This window comes from Physeter macrocephalus, chromosome 1 (assembly GCF_002837175.3).
Source record: "Physeter macrocephalus isolate SW-GA chromosome 1, ASM283717v5, whole genome shotgun sequence".
Lineage (NCBI taxonomy): Eukaryota > Metazoa > Chordata > Mammalia > Artiodactyla > Physeteridae > Physeter > Physeter macrocephalus.
In genome coordinates this window covers 71,512,807-71,532,279 of record NC_041214.2, presented here as the reverse complement: position 1 = coordinate 71,532,279, position 19,473 = coordinate 71,512,807, and positions in this window count along the sequence as shown.

The following is a 19,473-nucleotide window of genomic DNA, read 5'->3' as shown; positions in this document are numbered from 1 at the left end:
TAAAAAAGTCCAATATTTAGCTCCACTCAAGCCATTTTGCGAGTGTTCTCTGGATAGACAATCATGGAGGGTAGTTCTCAGGACAGCGGGGCTCTAGAGGAACTGAGATTGTCCCCTGCATTCCACTGAAAGTCTAATGGGCCCCAGTACCTTTGAAATAGGCCAGGGAACCCAGAAGCCCTTGAGAGGCACTCAGGGGACACTCAAGGTCCCCAGCAAGATTCTGGTGGCAAGAACTTCAAATAAATGCCTCAGGGATTCTCACTGGTTAAGGTAAGGCCAGGTGTGGGGATCAATGCTTTGTTCAACAGGGAGTCAGGAGAACTTGGAAATGCATTGTCTTTGGACGGTGTCTCCACATCAGAGAGCAGGCCGTGCTCTCCACTCTGTCTCCCACATTTTCCTCATGCTGTCCTCTGTTGTCCTTGTGTCCATGCAGCTGCCTGAGCTGTCCAAAACTTCCCTGTTTTTAGAGCACTTCCCTGCTCTGTTCTCCAACGGTAGGTCCAAGGGCAAGTAGGAGAGAGAGATGGGAAAAGATGGGAAACGCCTTCTACACCCAGTGTCCTGACAAATGTGACTGTTCCTGGCTGAGCTGTTTGTCACACTGCTGTGCAGCACCCCCTGCCCCGTTCCACATCCATCTCAGCTGTGCTGGTTGCTGGCAGAAATGCCAAAGTGTCAAGAGGCATTGATACTCAGCCCCATTCACCACAATGGAGAGAAAGGAGAAATTAGCTAAATGAAAAAGTAGTACTTTTGAAATCAACACGGACTATTGAATCATTTTCAATAATGCCATTTATGACTTCAGAATCCTTCTCAAGACAGCATTTGAGGGAGTCCCCAGCAATGATTTAGAAAGAGCATACAAGAAGACAATATTACTCAAGCCTTAAAATGAATGAAATAATGCCATTTGCAGCAACATGGATGGACCTAGAGATTATCATGCTAAGTGAAGTAAGTCAGACAGAGAAAACAAATACCATATGATACCACTTATATGTGGAATCTAAAATAAAGGATACAAATGAACTTATTTATAAAACAGAAGTAAACCCACAGACATAGAACACAAACTTACAGTTATCAAAGAGGAAAGGGTGGGAGAAGGATAAATTAGGACTGTGGGATTAACATATACACACTACTATATATAAAATAGATAATCAATAAGGATTTACTGTATAACACAGGGAACTATACTCAGTATCTTGTAATAACCTATAAGGGAAAAGAATATGAAATATATATATATGTATGTGTGTGCGTGTGTGTGTCTGTACACCTGAAACTAACACAACATTGTAAATCAACTATACTTCAATTTTAAAGAAGACAAAATTGTTAAAAAAAAGAGAGAGAAGACAATGTACTTGAGAAAGGTGTCAAAACAGAGAGCAGCAAAAAGTCAACAGACTGTATTCTACCCTATATACCAGCTTAATCCATTAATTCAACTGTCATCCCATCTCCATGAAGGACACTCCATGCCTCAGACTCTCCATTCTACTGTAGATTTAATTCAGTAGGGATTTCAACATGCATTCAAGATTTCTCCAACATTGTAAAACCATGAGCTAAGCACAGGGCTTTAAAAGTTATACACGTAAATGGGATCCTGTTCCTTTTCAGTCTATAGTCATTAAATGTACATTTTTGACTGTAACTGATGCAAAGTGTCCCATGACACAGGGATGCACCATGGTGGTCAAATCTTCAAGGTAAATCAACTAGCCCTGATCCTACAGATGAGACTTCAAGAAAGTCAGTATCGCTGCCATGGTCTCTCTTTCCCTGAATATATTACAAGATCTACAGGGTCTTTCACTGTCCCAAAAGGAGGTCACTCTACACTGAAGAGTCTAAATCCTCGGTGTCTGATGTACCTCACCTGACAACACCAGCAGGCCCTGGTTGGATGGTGACCCTCCATGGGACAATGGCCCCACTGAGCCACAGGTCGCTGGTACTTATAAGTGGGGGCCTCTCTTTGTCCCCCAAATGGCAGTTCTTAGTGCCCAGTGCTTTCATGCTCATACATGTTCATTCTTCCCCAAAAGATAAGGTATCCAGAAGTGATGGGCCCATCTGTCCCTCGGGGTCCCCCAAACCATGTCCACTTTCCTTCTCTGGGGTCCACCATGGCCTTTCCTTTGCAACCTTCAAAACACAGAAGTTCCTGTCCCACCTCTTTTCTCAGACAAAAGAGTTTGATTTCTATGGATGGAGCACAGAAGGTTGAAACTCTAAGATCTGTTCGTAGACCATCTTAGAAAGACTGTCCATTTCTATGGAAAAACACTTTGTTTTGTACCATTAACCACAAGAGCTGTATTGTCCCCTATCTGATTCATGAAGCTTGATGGACTCCTAAGAATGGTCAGGACCTTAAAACACAAGAAGCAGGTTTGTGTCAGTGGGAGGAGGCGAGCCCTTTTCATTGATTCATCCTCCCCAAGCAGGCCCTCCCTTTGGAGGGCAGAGAAAAACATCCACACTATTAATTGCTATGAAGAAACAGGACGTAAGGTCTCACACAAAGGAAGGCTCTTCTAATCTGGAGGGTCACAAAAGGCTTCCTTAGGGAAGTGACTCTGGAATTGAGATTTTACAGGAGAGCAGGTGTAACTAATTGGAAAGTGAGCAGAAGTTTTATCCAAGTAGAGAGGGAAAGCATTTTCTAAGGTCAGAGACAGGAAGGTGGGTGGTATATACAAGGACCTGCCAGAAGGTCAGCTGATGGCAGTTCAGAAGCCAGCATAACAGCAGGCAAGATCCAGTGGGAAGGGCAGGAAGGGATGCAATCATTAAGACTTTAGACCATGTCAAGGTATTAGAACTTGATCCTATGGACAAAACAGAATGGAAAGGGGGTGAAGAGAGAACTGATGTATAGATTAGGCAGTAGGGTCATATCGTGCTTGAGATGCATCCCTCAGGGGGCTGTAAGTATGGAATAGAGTATGCACTGTGTGCAAGAAAGGATGCTCAAGGGCCATACTTCGGGCACTTAAGGGTTTGTGGAGGGCTCTACCTAGAATGGTGAGGGAGGGAGAACAGCAAACAGATAGTCCACAGGTAAAATTGATAGTAGGTGCTGTGCAGGGTTGAGGGGCTTCCACTCTCCTCTGCTTGCCTAGGGACCTCAAATAGCACAGAGCAGAGATGGCCCTGCACTGTGGGTTGACCATCACCTGCCTGACCAGTGGCCCCTCCCACTCCTGTGTGAAGACACCGACAGCAAATGCAAGTTCTTAAGCTCATTCATCCAATCCATGTGTGTGGTTACTATGGCAACCAGTCCCCTCAATATACTTCCTGCCTTTCTCCCTCCACCAGGAGTGACCTCTTCGGGCCTCTGCATCCACCCTCACACCCCCTCCCTCCTTCATTTGCATGGAATATCTTTTTCCATCCCCTCACTTTCAGTCTGTATGTGTCCCTAGGTCTGAAGTGGGTCTCTTGTAGACAGCATATACATGGGTCTTCTTTTTGTATCCATTCAGCCAGTCTATGTCTTTTGGTTGGAGCGTTTATTCCATTTACATTTAAGGTAGTTATCGGTATGTGTGTTCCTATTACCATTTTGTTAATTGTTTTGGGTTTGTTAGTGTAGGTCTTTTCCTTCTCTTGTGTTTCCTGCCTAGAGAAGTTCCTTTAGTATTTGTTGTAAAGCTGGTTTGGTGGTGCTGAATCCTCTTAGGTTTTGCTTGTCTGTAAAGTTTTTAATATCTCCAGTGAATCTGAATGAGATCCTTGGTGGGTAGAGTAATCTTGGTTGTAGGTTTTCTCCTTTCATCACTTTAAATATGTCCTGCCACTCCCTTCTGGCTTCTTGCAGAAGTTCTTCTGAAAGATCAGCTGTTAACCTTATGGGGATTCCCTTGTATGTTATTTGTTATTTTTCCCTTGCTGCTTTTAATAAATTTTTCTTTGTATTTAATTTTTGATAGTTTGATTATTATGTATCTTGGCATGTTTCTCCTTAGATTTATCCTGTATGGGACTCTCTGTGCTTCCTGGACTTGACTGACTCTTTCCTTCGCCATATTAGGGAAGTTTTCAACTATAATCTCTTCAAATATTTTCTCAGTCCCTTTTTTATTCTCTTCTTTTCTGGGATCCCTGTAATTCCAATGTTGGTGCATTTAATGTTGTCCCAGATGTCTGTTAGACCGTCCTCAATTCCTTTCATTATTTTTTCTTTATTCTGCTCTGCGGTAGTATTTCCACTATTTTATCTTCCAGGTCACTTATCCGTTCTTCTGCCTCAGTTATTCTGCTATTGATTCCTTCTAGAGAATTTTTAATTTCAGTTATTTTGTTGTTCATCATTGTTTGTTTGCTCTTTAGTACTTCTAGATCCTTATTGCATGTTTCTTGTATTTTCTCCATTCTATTTCCAAGATTTTGGATCATCTTTACTATCATTACTCTGAATTCTTTTTCAGGTAGACTGCCTATTTCCTCTTCATTTGTTTGGTCTGATGGGTTTTTACCTTTCTCCTTCATCTGCTGTGTGTTTCTCTGTCTTCTCATTTTGCTTAACTTACTGTGTCTGGGGTCTCTTTTCCACAGGCTGCAGGTTTGTATTTCCCATTGTTTTTGGTGTCTGCCCCCAGTGGCTATGGTTGGTTCAGTGGGTGTGTAGGGCTTCCTGGTGGAGGGGAAGGGTGCCTGTGTTTGGTGGATGAGGCTGGATCTTGTCTTTCTGGTGGCCATTACTGTGTCTGGTGGTGTGTTTTGGGGTGTTTGTGATCTTATTATGATTTTAGGCTGCCTCTCTGCTAATGGGTGTGGTTGTATTCCTGTCTTGCTATTTGTTTGGTGTGCGGTGTCCAGCCCTAGAGCTTGCTGGTCATTGAGTGGAGCTGGGTCTTAGCGTTGAAATGGAGATCTCTGGGAGAGCTCTCAGTGATTTATATTAGAAGGGGCCAGCAGGTCTCTGGTGGACCAATGTCCTGAACTTGGCTCTCCCACCTCAGAGGCTCATGCCTGACACCTGGCCAGAGCACCAAGACCCTGTCAGCCACACAGCTCTATAACTCTGTCCATTGCAGTTTTTGCTTTGATTATTCCTATCCAAATGGAAAATGAATTATGTCCCACTGGATTCCACTGGAGGTGCCACTCACGCAAGTCACAGGTAGGGAGATGGTTCTTTTTTATATGTCTATTTCTCTGCTGAGATTTCCTCCTTTTTCACACAATACAAGCATATTTTTCCTTACTTTGTTCAGCATATTCAAAATAGCTGCTTAAAAACCCTTGATTGGTAATAACAACATCTGCATTATCTTGAGTTTGGACTCTGTTGATTGTTCTCCCCTTGAAAATTGGTCATATATTCCTACTTTTAATATATCATGTAGTTTTGGAATATATACTGGATATTATGAATCATGTGTGGTACAGACTTTGGATTCTGTTATATTTCTCTAAAGAGAACTCAAACTCAAGCTCTGAATTCATAGTTTAGTTTTTGTTTGTTTGTTTGTTTTTGTTTTTAGCCTTAAATGTGCTGCTTAGAAGCTGCCTTTTGAATGTGTAGTTCAGGGGTGAGCCAGAGATTTGAGCAGAGTTATTTACAGAATTTGGGCCTCTTTTGTCCCTCTCTTCTTCCTAAGATTCTCCGTTTTACTGTCCAGTTACTATGGATGCCCCATATTCTGTATTCTGGTTCCTTAATAATCTGGTATATCCTTGTGGGCTTTAGCCACTTTGCATGCCAACTGTATCCTACTCTTAGGCTAAAAGCCATTAAAATGGGAAAGTTACCTCATAGTATTTCTTTTTTCTACCTATTGACTGCCCTCTGGTATCTGGCAAATGTCATTTTCTCTCTGGTGCCTTGGGTAGTTGTTTTATATTATTCTGTCCAGAGTGTATAGTTGTTATTTATAGGAGCTTGGTCTGATAGGAGCTACTCAGTCGTTAATAAGAGTGGAAGTTTAGCCATGTTTTCTGATAGAAATTCATATTTGTGTATGTCTGACTTTCCCTCATTTGCAACTGACATGTAAAGAAGGTATTTTACAGGTGGAGTAAGTGCCCTGAGACTCCAGATTTATGAACTGTCAAGGGAAAAAACTCCAATAGTGGCTGGGCTTTCCTTCCTGCAGCTTTCAGCTGCTGGAGGGTAGTTTGCTCACCTCCATCCAGAGTTTTGCCAGAGACATGTAAAATGGGTCAGGATATTGCTCTCAGAATTTTAAAGTAATTTAAAACCCCTTGTGTCTGAAAATAGAGGTGGATTAGGGAGTACCCTGGACAGAATTGGAATATTACTGTTTTCTAGAAGATGGGATTCTTGATTAAATGTCATGAAGCAGGTAGAATGGTAGATTCAGCTCATAGCAATGTGTCTCAAAGTGTGGCCATTGAGGCCATCTCAAACTGCATCAGAATCATCTGGAGTATTTGTTTTTAAAAAAATTTCTAGCCCACCCCAGGCCTGCTGAATAATAAGCTTTGCAGACATCTGCATTCATATGTGGGTGATGCCTGCATTCATTAAAGTTGGAGAACCACTTCTCTGTGTCAGTGGTTCTTAAACCTGGCTGCACATTAGAGTCACCTGGGAAGCTTTTAAATCTTACAGATTCCCAGACATCCTCAGAGGCTCTCTTAATTGGTATGGTTTGGGGCACTTGTATTTTTTTAAGTTGCCTGGGTGATTCTCATGTTCTGTCAACGTTGAAAAGCACTGCTTTTTGTGAATAGTAGTTGCTTTCTAGAGGGTCAATAGAATGACTTCTAAGACTTTGAGGACAATAGGACAAAAGATAACACTAACTAGTAACTCTTCCCGGACATTTAGGCAGAAAATATATCTATGAATATGGCACTAATTTCTGGTTGTTCTTTTGGCACATCTTAGAAGACTAACAAGATGCTATGAAATCATTCTACAATGGTATTTCTAATTTGTAAATCCTAAATCAAAATTGAACATGTTTCTTTACTATAGAAGTTTGCAGAACCCAGTTCGTACATATCCCAGAGAGAGATGTGGTATGCCCCATTTCTCAAACTTATTTAATTTTGTGACCCTTTTACTTATGCAACACTTATTAACATCTTGCACAAACAATCTGGGAAGTATTTATTCTAGGAGGCATTCATGTAGAGCAAACATACTGGCTAGTCAGACCTTGGAATTCTATTGTTTATAGTATAACTGATAAGTTTTTATTATCTTCATTTTTAATACTGGGGGTTTCTGCATCAGAGAAAATGAAATTATTTTACTCACAAAGCAATCTCAGCATTAGCACTCTTTCCTCCACTTGGGGTAGATGTTACCTGCATGTGCAGAAGGGGATTTTACACTATAGTTGAGGAATTCCAAAACTATAGATTTCAGAGCTTCTATAGGAACTTCTCTCCCAGAGACAAGGGGAGAAAATTTTGCTCTCTAATGGAAACAAATTCTTCCTTGGAGGAGATGGGGAAGATCCCCAGGTATTTATAACAACAACGCTTTAAAATGTAAACAAATGGCTCCAGATATTGTCACTCTATGAATTGTAAATGCAAGCGTTCAGGAAAATAAATCTCTATATTTTTCTAGTGGATTTTATCTATTTTTCTATAGGATTGCTATTCAATTCTTCAACACATGTTGCTGGCAATCTTGGTTCACAAATCCCTGAGCAGGCAAAAACATGAAAATATGAATATTTTCCTCACAATGCCATCTACTATCAACTGGGAGCAACCTCATTCCCTCCAACTATATTCCTGATTCAACAATAGTTCTAGTATCAATCCTATCAATGCACTCCCTTTATGAGGTCACTACCCAGAATAACTCCAAGACGTGAAGGCAGACTTACAAAGCACCTTGCTATATGAAAACCATAAGTAAAAATTGATTGCCCACTGTCTTAGTCCATTTGGGCTACTGTAACAAAATATCATAGACAGGGTGCCTTACAAACAGCAGAAATTTGTCTCTCAAAGTTCTGGAGGCTGGATGTCCAAGGTTAGGAGCCCTTTTCTAAGTTGCGGACTACTGACTTCTCAGTTGCATCCTCACATGGTGGAAGGGGCAAGGGAGCTGTCTTGGTCCTCTTTTAATAAAGGCACTAATTTAGGACCTAATCACCTCCCAAAGATCCTACCTCCTAATGCCATCTCATAAGGCATTAGGTTTTCAATATATGAATTTTGGGGGGACACAAGCACTCAAACCATAAGAACCATCATGCAGAATATTTACTTGTTTATGTCCAGCTACATTTATCAACCTGCCCTTTCTCTAAGACTGTCCCTCATCCCTAGAAATTAGAATTGCTGCAAGGTATTTATACAATGAGCTACAATAATAATTAGTTATTAATTAATTTAAGGTTACTAAAACCCACCATATAACCTTGTCCTCTTGCTTAATTCAATGCAGTGTTTCATTAGTACTTCCCTCATCAGTCAAATATGGTTTTTCTCTGTATGTAGCACAATAACACTGTCCATTCCTTTGCTATGAACAGGAATCCCAATTATATAACTAAACTATCCAATGGTCATATAATTTCTGTGGACATCTGCCTTGCTTTGAAACTTTGGATGGAATGGAACTAAAGCTACACCTGAAAAATAGACTGCCACTTCAATTTACTCAAAACTTTGGAAGCTTTCTGATATTCTACCTGTTGTTAGAGATTCTCTCATTCTATTCAATCTAGATATGAGTAACTGCAGACTCATCAATCTGTTACTCATTGTAGAATCTAATTTCCTAATGAGCACATAGATGGTTTGTTATATTAGTAATCCATAGATGTTCTTGAAAATTATAATTTGTAATGATAATTTACACATTCCTAATAGCAGCCATGATTTTTTTTCTTAAAGTTTTTAAACTCTCAAGAAGATATCACACAGAATAATGGTTTAAAAGGTGAGCTCTGACCCCAAACTGCCTGGGTTCAAATCCTAGGTCTGCTATTTTCTAGCAGCAGTAAGTATATTAGTAGGTATATCATTTAACCTCTTTGTTCCTCAGTTTCTTCTGTAGTAAAATGAGGTTGTTTTTACTTGGGTCAAAGAGTTGTTATAGGATTAAATGAGTTAAAGTATGTAAAGTGTTGAAAACAGAGTTTCTCCCTTATTAGAAAGGGAGAAACTTAGGACTTAGGACTCCATAATTATTTACCATTACAACACAGATTCTGTAAGTCTAGGTTGTTAATTTTATCTGAGTATACTGTGATTTTACTATTGTTGGCCCTGTATCTACATTAGTTTTTCCAGATAGCGTGGAATGGACTTTAACAGAGGCATAGTTAAGCAGTTTGAAATATAAATGGAAACCAGAAATGTAAATGACAGTTTACATATTGGGTAACAGGTCTAATTCACTGTGTAAGTATTGGATAGGTGGATGGTAGCAAAGCATGGGAGATGAGGTGGGGATCGAATAAGCTAGGCAGCAAGTCAGCAATAGATTTTCCCATGAAAAGAAATGAATAGGATTTAAACAATTTGAACCATAAATCTCAAGTCAGGGCCAAGAGTTAACCTGGGATGAAAGAGAATCAGTTATGACAGTGGCTGTCAGACAAGAGACTGTGTTGATAAATGCGGACAACTAAGAGTGCTGCTATTTCTGCTGGCTCTTATTGTCCTAATAGTACAGAAGGCACATTGGCCCCTAAATTTTTGTACAGGCATTTCAAGGATTTAGAACTTGCTGGAAAGATAATTTGGTATAGAGATCCTTGATAATATTTTCTCCCATGAGGAGAAAAGCATTCACATGCCTATCTACTTCCAGCTCACTGGTCCCCAAGGCACTTTGAATGCGCTGATCCTGAGGGTCCCCCCACATCTCTTCTGGAGCTGATATCCTCACTTGGTTTCATTTAAAAATGCTTTACCCATTTCATTCCGTGAGTTCATTCTGGGATAATTGTCAATTTTATCATGAGTCTTTGTATGTACATATGTACATGTATATGTATCTCTTGCTGTTTTAAATTTTAGTTTGCCTTTGATCTTGATGAATTTTGAGGTCTTCTTCCTCATGTTAAGCACTCCTTCTGTGCTTTAAAGGCTTTATCTCCATGAAAGTCTCACTTGCTTTTATTGATATGTCATGCAAAGCTGATCCATTTATTTATTTAGGTTTATTTATAGATGTCATTTCAATTTGCATTTTAGTATTTCTAATTCATTAGCCACATATATGCTCGGCCTCCAATACAGAGATCTGGAAATAATCTCCAAGTTTTCTGTGCATTTTTCACTTTTTAAGTTACCATCTTTTAGGTAATATAGTGCACCACTTTAAACTGCTGTTCAGTTGAATAATTTAATTAGTCCATTTTTCTCAAGTAAGAAGCTCACTGTACACATAATAGGAATTTATTGACTTTACAAAAAGAGTTTACAATGCACCAGTATTCTATTTAATATCTATTGTAAGCTATCTTTAAACTTTATATGTAAACAGTTAATGATATAAATTAGAGTTAAGAAAGTACTTAAAAATTGTACTCTGGGCAGTGATAAGCAGAGTGTTTATTAACCAGATTTAATTCTGATAAGGAGTGATCCATAGCAGCTATGGAGATGGCCAAAGACATGGCCAGAATATTCGATATCTTTGTGACACAGAAAGACAGATTTCTGTACATTGATAAAAGCTACATAGGACTGCAGCTGCTACCTTAAAGACAGAATCTAGAAAGGCTCCTGCTTCTGATGTAAGCCACCGACACATGCTGTGCATATTTCCACAGACCAGCCACAGGTGACCCAGATGGCTCCTAAGTAGTGTTAAATTTAAATTGCAGACTGGTTAGCAACTAGCAACTGTATGTGTAGGAAAATGTGTGCTGTGTGTGTGTGCATGTGTGAGTTTGCCCGTGAGCATGTGTGTGTCTCAGGGGAAAAGGGCATGGAAGAGATTATCGTACAGCTGGCCAAAGAAGTATTTTCCAAGACTGCTTTCATTTGAGGGAAGGGGCTTTCAACCACACCCTCTAATGGATCTGGCTTGGCAATTTGCTGGATACAATTTTTGCATATCAGTTTAAACTCTGCATCCCAAAACATTTGTGCTTGTATCCTCTGGCTCTAAATACATCTCCTATTTTCATACCTCCACCACAGCAGTTGGCCAACTGATACTTGAGAATAGCATTAGATGGCCAAATAAGTAGCACCATCTGCTGCAATTTAGAGTAATCCTCAGTGGTGCTGTGACAGCTGTCTGGTTCTGAGTCCTGAACACCAGAATTCATTTGTCAGAGAGGACACATATCCAGTGTTAGAATGGCTATTTTCTATAAAAGGAATGCTTTTTCTAGTAATGCAATACCCTATTTTTACGGAGGTCAGACTTCTGGAAACCATTGTCAAGTCTTCAAAATATAGCCCCAAATGTGGATGTTGACAAAATAGTCCTCCTAGTCAATTAGATTTAAAGCCCAAACTCTCAAGCCATGCTTTAATGTATGAAAAGTCATTATACCCTCCCTAAGAGCCTAATTACATTTTTAATACATAGTCCTTAATAAGCTTGATTATCTGGCTTGTGAGCATAGAGCATCATAGAAGCTGCAAGCTAGAATTAGACGTGGTAGGGTTATAAGCGACTCAAGCTCAATAATTAGAAGTATAGAATCTGGTGAGTTATAGAATATTAAATGCAGACCATGATTTTATACATATTATCATGACATATTTATGTATTTATCATTTAATAAATATCTATTTACTATGACCCAGGTACTTTTCTAAATGCTGGAGTATGTAGAAGAGTTAGTAAGACAAGATCCTTACACTTAAAGAGTTTGCAGTCTAGTCAGATGTGCTACCTCATGAATAATGCAAAGTAGGTTAGACAAATACCATTAGAGGAACAGATAATTTAACATGGGAGCTCAGACTAGGCTAACATTACTTCAAACACAGGAAGGATTCATGGGAGCTGTGGCATTTAAAATTGACTTTGAAAAATGTGTTTGTAATTTGAATATACAGATAGAGGAACGCGGCATTCTTTGTAAATAAAAGAGTGTGGGAAAACTCGAAAGCCCAAAGAATTATGAAACTAGGACCACCAGGGGACTGAAAGTTCTATAGGCAGAGACTGTACCTGTCCAGTTTGTTGGTGGATTCCCAGTGAAAGAACTGGCATGTGGTAAGCATTTGATATTGTTGGACTGAATGCATGCATGCATGAGTGAATGAATAAATGAGTAGCTTAGTTGTATTTTATCCAAAAATCTAGCATTAGATTAATAACTAAAATGTATAGGAACAAAAGAAAAGTCTGCAAATGTAACAACCACCATAATCAAGATAGAGAACATATTCTTCTCCCCAAAATATTTCCACATGTCTCTTGATAGTCATTTCTCTCCACCTACCCTTGGCCATACACATACAGCCACTGATCTATTATCACTATAGATTAGATTCTTTTTAAAAAAGTACATTTATACATATATTAAAAACAGACATATACGTGACCTATTTTCTTTTGGAGTAAACAGGAATGGACCTTCAAAGAACTCTAATTAATATGTTCGAGAAAACGTTTGACAAGACAAAATATTTCACCAGAGAAGAATTTATTTTAAAAGAGATTAAGATGAAAGTCCTAGACATAAAAAGTAAATAATCTAAATTAAGATCTCAAAATGGGTGTTAATAGCAGATTAAAACAGCAGAAGAAAAGATTAGCAAATAGGAAAATTAGTCAGTGGAAGATATCCGATGACTAGAAAGAAAAAAAGAAAAAACACCAAGAAGAGCTTAATAATAGGTGAGAAATAGTAAAAAGTTTGGGTTTGTGATTTAACCTTAACACATGAAGATTTGTGTGATCATTCCTTTACTCCACCATCATTCCCCTCAGGGGACTTCCTCTGGTAAGTGGCCTGTTCCCAAGATTGCCCCAAGCAGGAGTTCTAGTATCTTCTCCAGCATAAACTAAGTTTTAGCCAGATGTTGAAGGTAGAGCTGAGGGAAGGATATACATAACCATTTTTAGAAGATAAGACCAGTAACAAAAAGCTTGTATTGTAGTCATCCCTCAGTATCCACTGGGGAATTGGTTCCAGGACCCCCTGCAAACACCACAATCTCAGAAGGTTTAAGTCCTTTATATAACATGGCTAGTGCAGTAGACCCTAAGTATTCACAGATTCGTGGATGTAGAGGCCCAACTGTACCTTAAAAAGGTCAAATAAGTAATTTTTTTATACTTTTAGTTAATATTGAATCAAATTAGTAAAATTGTTTTTTTACATACAATAAAAGCACCGATTTTAACATGTAAGTCAACATGTTTCACAAATGTATAGAACATATCCATTATCTCAAAAAGTGATTTCCACGTATTTGGGAATTTTTCATGTATCTTTCTTAAAATTTTTAATTTATTTCCACCATGGTCAGATTAAATATTGTGTCAATTCAATTGTTTTAAAATTTATTGAGTTTTTTTTATGACTCATTGTCTACCTTAGTAAAGTTTCGTGTACACTTGAAAAAAATGTGTATTCTGCTATTTTTGGGTGAAGTGTTCTGTAATTGTCCATTAGGTCGTGCTTGGAGGGTACTGTTATAATAATCTATACCCTTGTTGATATACTGGCTGCTTATTTTACTGAGAAAAGAGTGTTGAAGATCCACACTCTGATTGTGTATTTGTTTATTTCTCCTTTCAGCTGTTCAGTATTTGCTTCACAAATTTTGGAGGTTTTCTGTTAGGATTTTTATTCTTCTTAATTAATTGACCCTTTTATTGTTATTAAACATGTCTCTTTAAGAATGGTCAAATTCCTTGCCCTGAGGTCTACTTTTCTAATATTCAATAGCTACTTCCACTTTCCTATGATTAGTTAATTGTATTATATATAATTTTTCATCATTTTAGTTTAAAACATATGTCTTCTATATTTAAATGCATTTCTTGTAAACAGAACGTATTTGGATATTGCCTTTTTATCAGTCTAACAATCACTGCCTTTTATTTGGAGTACATAAACTGTTTATATTTATTTTTTGATCTGAATGTGTTTGTCTAGAATCATTCTACAGTATTTGTTTTATATTTTTTGCATCTGTTCTTCATTTACTTTTTTCCTTTTCTTCTTTTCTTAGATTGAGTACTTTTAATTATTTAGTTTTATGTCTATTCTTGAACTTATACACTGTATCTCTGTTTTGCTTTTTAGTGGTTGCTCTAAGATTTACAATATGCAATTTTAATATATCATTGTCTATCTTCAAATATTATTATAGCACTTCATGTATGATGTGTGAATCTTGCAACAATATACTTCCATTTCCCCCTCCTATTCTTTGTGCTACTGTTATATATTTTATCATATATCTTATAATTCATTGTTATAAGTCTAATGCTATAGCCTCAAATCTAAAGAATTTTTAAAATGAGAAAAAAGACGTTTTCACACTTTTAACATTTCTCACACTCTTTATTCCTTTATGAACATCCAGTTTCCATCTGAAGAATTTCTCTGATACATCTTATAGTGCAAATCTGCTGACACCAGATTCTCTTAGGTATTGTTTGTATGACAATGTTTTTAGTTTAATTTTGAAAATTTTTGCTGCATGTATAATTCTGAATGATTGTTTTTAGCAATTTAAAGATTGATTTTCCATTGTCTACAGATTTACTGTTTTTTTTTCTTTTTGACAAAAAGTCAGAGATAATTTTTATCTTTATTCTCCACTATGTATCATGACTTCTTTCCCTGGCAGCTTTGAAGTTTTCTGTGTACTGTATCACTGTTTTCCAGCACATTCATTTGGTATGGTTTTCTCTCTGTTTATCTTGTTTTGAGTGCCTCAAGCTTCCTGGATTTTCATCAAATTGAAAATAATTTAGCCATTATATTTTTACACATTGTTTTGATCCTCTATTTCTTTTTTATCTGTACTTAAATACCATGTACATTGACCACTTAATATTGCTCTACAAATCACTAAGGCTTTTTTCTTTTCTATTCTTCTTTTTCCTTTCTTTCCTTTTCTTTCTTCTCTTTTCTTATCTTTCTTTCTCTTTTCTTTTCATTTTATTTTTCTCTGCCTGTGTTTCAGTTTAGATGGTTTCTATTGTTATGTGTTTAAGTTCACTGATCTGTTCAGTGTCAAATACAACTGTGCTATTAAGTCCACACATTTAATTTTTTCATCTTATATATACAACTTTAAAGTCCCTGTCTACTATTTCCCATTTTGTTTTTTTTTCCTGTCATTTCTATGTCTGTTTTCATGTACAGTTTTTGTTTTTTTATGTCTTCACATGTCTATTAATTTTGGATCAGATGCTGGCCATTATGATGTTGTATGGAGATAGATAGAGAGCTAGAGAGCTAGAGAGCTAGAGAGCTAGCTAGCTAGCTAGATAGACAGATGATAGATAGATAGATAAAAATCCGTATGGACATATATGGATTTTGTTGTCTTCTTTTAAAAATTGTTGAAGTTTATTTTGGCAAGCAGGTAAGTTACTTGCCAATCAACTTGATCATTTTAGATTAGTTTTAATCTTTGTTAGGAAGGTTTTAGAATATCCTTTTTTCCAGGACTAGATCTGATCCTCTGTGGTCTCTAATGAGTACCCTGAGTTTTCACTCTGGCTGGTTGGAAGAGGAATCCCTCTTACCCCTGTGTGAGATCAGGAATTATGTAGCTGACTACCTCCCTGATATCTGATAGTTTTTGGTTCAGTTGGCTCATTTTTGCTTGGCATTACAGAAGCTTTACTTGATGCACATACAGCTTGGTATTCAGCAACAGACCCAAGTAGACCCCTGCACAGATTTTTGGAGTACTTTCTCTGCATAACTCACTCCTTCCAGTTCCCTGGCCTGAAAATTCTTCCTGCCTCAACATTCTCACACAGGAATCTATATTTCCTCAATCAACAAAACTACCTTGCTCAGCTTCATTCCATCCTCTCAGCACTGAGTTCTTAGAAGTACCTACTGAAGTAAAGCTGGGGAAATTCTAGGGCTCACTCTCTTTGTTCTTCTTCTGTGAAGGATGAGTACCTTGATTCAGTGCTTGATCATAGTTTCATATATTTTTATTAAATTTTCCCAGTTTTTTAGTGAAAGAAAGGTAATTATTTTTTGAAATTTCAAGTTAAGTGTAATATATATGGCACCAATAAGAAAAGATACATACATTGCCTATTTGATTCAGAATTTTAAAAAAATTATCTGGTTTTAAGAAATTAGTAATACAATATTTTATTCACTCCTACTACAACTTAGATATGTAAAGAAATGAGTCTCTTCTATCTTGCCTAAACCAATGTGGTCTTCCCCACTTTAACTCTTAATCCTATCTTGTTTAAAACTTTGTCTGATCTACGTATGAGGGAGGAGATTAAAAAAAGAAATTAGTAATACAATATTTTAATATAATAAAACAATAATTTGTAATAATAAAACAATAATATCGATTACTAATACAATATTTTAATTATAATGTCAAAAATTATGGACAAAAATAAATTGTAAATTTTATGTAATTCTGTTTTTAAAATCTCATTCTTTAACTATTGAATCTAGTGTCAGAACATAATCCTTGATTTTGGCTCTCAAATTTTATAGTGTTCAAGAATCAGATAGAATATTTGTTAAGGAGCAGATTCCTGAGTCCCAACTCCAGATATTCTAATTAAAATTAAGTTTTAAGTGGGGCCAAGCTATGACCATTTTTTAGCAATATTCCTATTGATTCTGATAAAGGAGGTCCAAGAGAAAATTCAAATGAAATGTCCTTGTGCTGTTGATATTTTCCTTTTGAGTGACTGGTCAATGACAAATGACCATACTGACCCTGCAAGACTGAAAGCATTATTTTTGTGTCGCAATGCCTTGGGGCTATGTGGGTCTTGTGTTCAATCATTTCAAATAAGTGAACATGGAAACTAAAAGTTTTGGTTTCTTTCTCATTTGAACTTTTTCCCTCTCAATTCAAGAGACTAAAGAAGATGATATTTAAATTTGGCATGAATTACATATTATCACAAAGGTAGCTTGGAAGATGTTTTAACTGCCTTATAATCACAATGAAGACATATTTGACATGTTTAATGGAGCTTAGTTGGAAGCCCGAACCACCTTACATCTAGAAAAATATGGAAAAAAGAAAATGCCATTTGTCACAAGATTTCATAGCACTTGAGTTCTGGTTTTAATTTTCTCCAAAAGGCAGTTGGCATCAGGCAATGTCATTTACTAGTTATTTACTCTCTGATTAATTACTTGGTAGACAAAATAAAGAACATTTTCTATGAAGTAAGTCTCTGAAGCTTGAGGTGTTCAGGGAGGTGTGGGAGACTGAGAACGCTGTCCCCATATTGCAATCTCCTCTATCTTATATCCAGTTGGACCCCTTGGTTGGAGGGGGTCACGGTGCCCCAGAAAATCCTAAAGAATAAAAGCTGCAGTTTGATGAATCCACTGATACATTGAATACTGGGACACGCTGGTGTTCTTTTGACTTCTCCAAAGGTTCAGTTTACATCTGTAACAGGACTAGGAGAACTATTCTGACAAATAGCCTTCTAAGGCAACCATTTCATGCTTGGCTCATTTCATGGCTTTAGGAAAAATCTGAGAGAGAAATTGCTGATTTTGAGAAAGTTTTAGGGGGAAAAAGAGTTTCTCCTTGCAATATTGGAGCTCATTTTTTTTTCTTCAAGCTGGAAATTTGACAGTCTACCCTGTGGTGGAGCAGCCTCTAAGCTTCAACTCAAACCCATAGATTGGTTTCTGATTAAGTAGAGGTGCTCAAGATATCCTGGAAATTGCCTTTAGCAAAAGTTGCTAAGTCCAAGAGTGTGGGCTCTTGCCAAAGTAGTAAAGAGAATGTAAAAATGGGGCTTAGTGCTCCTAGACTTGTGCTTTCAGAAATCTAGATGTGCTTTAACAAATACGAAGGTAAGAAATGCCAATCTCATATCCCTACTAGTTTTTTTCTTCGTAAAGTCTTTCCTTTATTGATCAGTTACTATGTAGACAGACATAAAACACTCTGCATATTTTTCTCAAGTCTTCACAGCAATCTTATGACATAGATACTATTATTATACCCATTTCACAAGAAAGCCAACTTAGGATAAATATGTTAAATAAGTTAAGAGCAAAGCTAAAGGTGGTAGAGTCAATAAGTGGCAGAGTCAACATTAAAATCCAGGATTATCAGACTCTACAGTCCATGATCTTAGTGATTATACTATATTTTAGTAACTCAACTTCTCAACCTCTATCCTAACTATTGGCTATATCCATAGGACATGTCTACAAACTCTGTTCTTCCCTGATAATCAGCCCTGACAACTGTGATAATATATTATTGACTTTACTGAGTTTTGGAGCTAAGAATCTCTTCTAGGTTTAGAAGTCAGTGTTTCAGTCATGTCTAAAGGATCCCTTGTTTGACTTCCTTTGGATCCCCTCTAAATCCCATTTGTTATCAACCAGGTTAGGAATCCAGTACTGTAGACATAAAGTGCCTGTGTTTTCCCAAGACACATTAATTCCTATGATTCTTCCTCTTTCGGTGCTGGCCTGATCTGGAGTTCTGCCAGGATGTTTCCTCCTCATTTTATCTACTGCTCTAGCTAGCCCTCATTCTGAAGACTGAAATCCTATTCTTCACCCCAAGCTGTTCACAAGGTTCTGCTTGGCCTTTGTTTTTCTACTTTCTAGGACTAGACTCTGTTCTTATGTTGTCATCTTTTGAACTAGACATCTTCTACATGTAGACAAAATGTCTAATGATGACCACCACCTGAATCCCCTGTTGCTATGGTTGGATTATATTCCTTGTTGCCGCTTGATTGGATACCCTTGAACAAACATTTGTTAACCATTTTCTGAGTGCAGGCTCTGTGTTGGGGCCTCAAATCTAAGAAGAGGTATATTTTGAAGTTTATAGCGATTTCCTTTGTAAGTACTCACTGGGAATCAAAGTTTTAGGGGAAAAGTGGTTGAAATTTTCTAAGACAAGGATTGGCAAACAATATTGCATAAGCCAAATCCAGCTCATCACTGATTTTTGTAACTAAAGTTTTATTGTAACCCAGCCACATTCACTTAGGTGTTGTCTAAGGCTGCTTTGTGCTACAGTAGCATGAGAAGATGAGTAGCTGTGAAAGAGAAACAATGGCTCACAAAGTCTAAAGTATTTACTATCTGATAGTTTACAGAACATTTACCCACATTTATTCTAAGACATTCTTAAACTCCTTAGGAAGCACAGTAAATAATAACACATGGTTATCTTAAGTACTCTTAGGGTTAAGAGAGTAAATTTAAATGGCTGTATAATGGAAAGGATACACTCTTATAATCCTTGTTTCTCTGGCCACACTCATAGCCTTAGTAAAAATCAAGAAGCATGGGCTTCCCTGGTGGCGCAGTGGTTGAGAGTCCGCCTGCCGATGCAGGGGACACGGGTTCG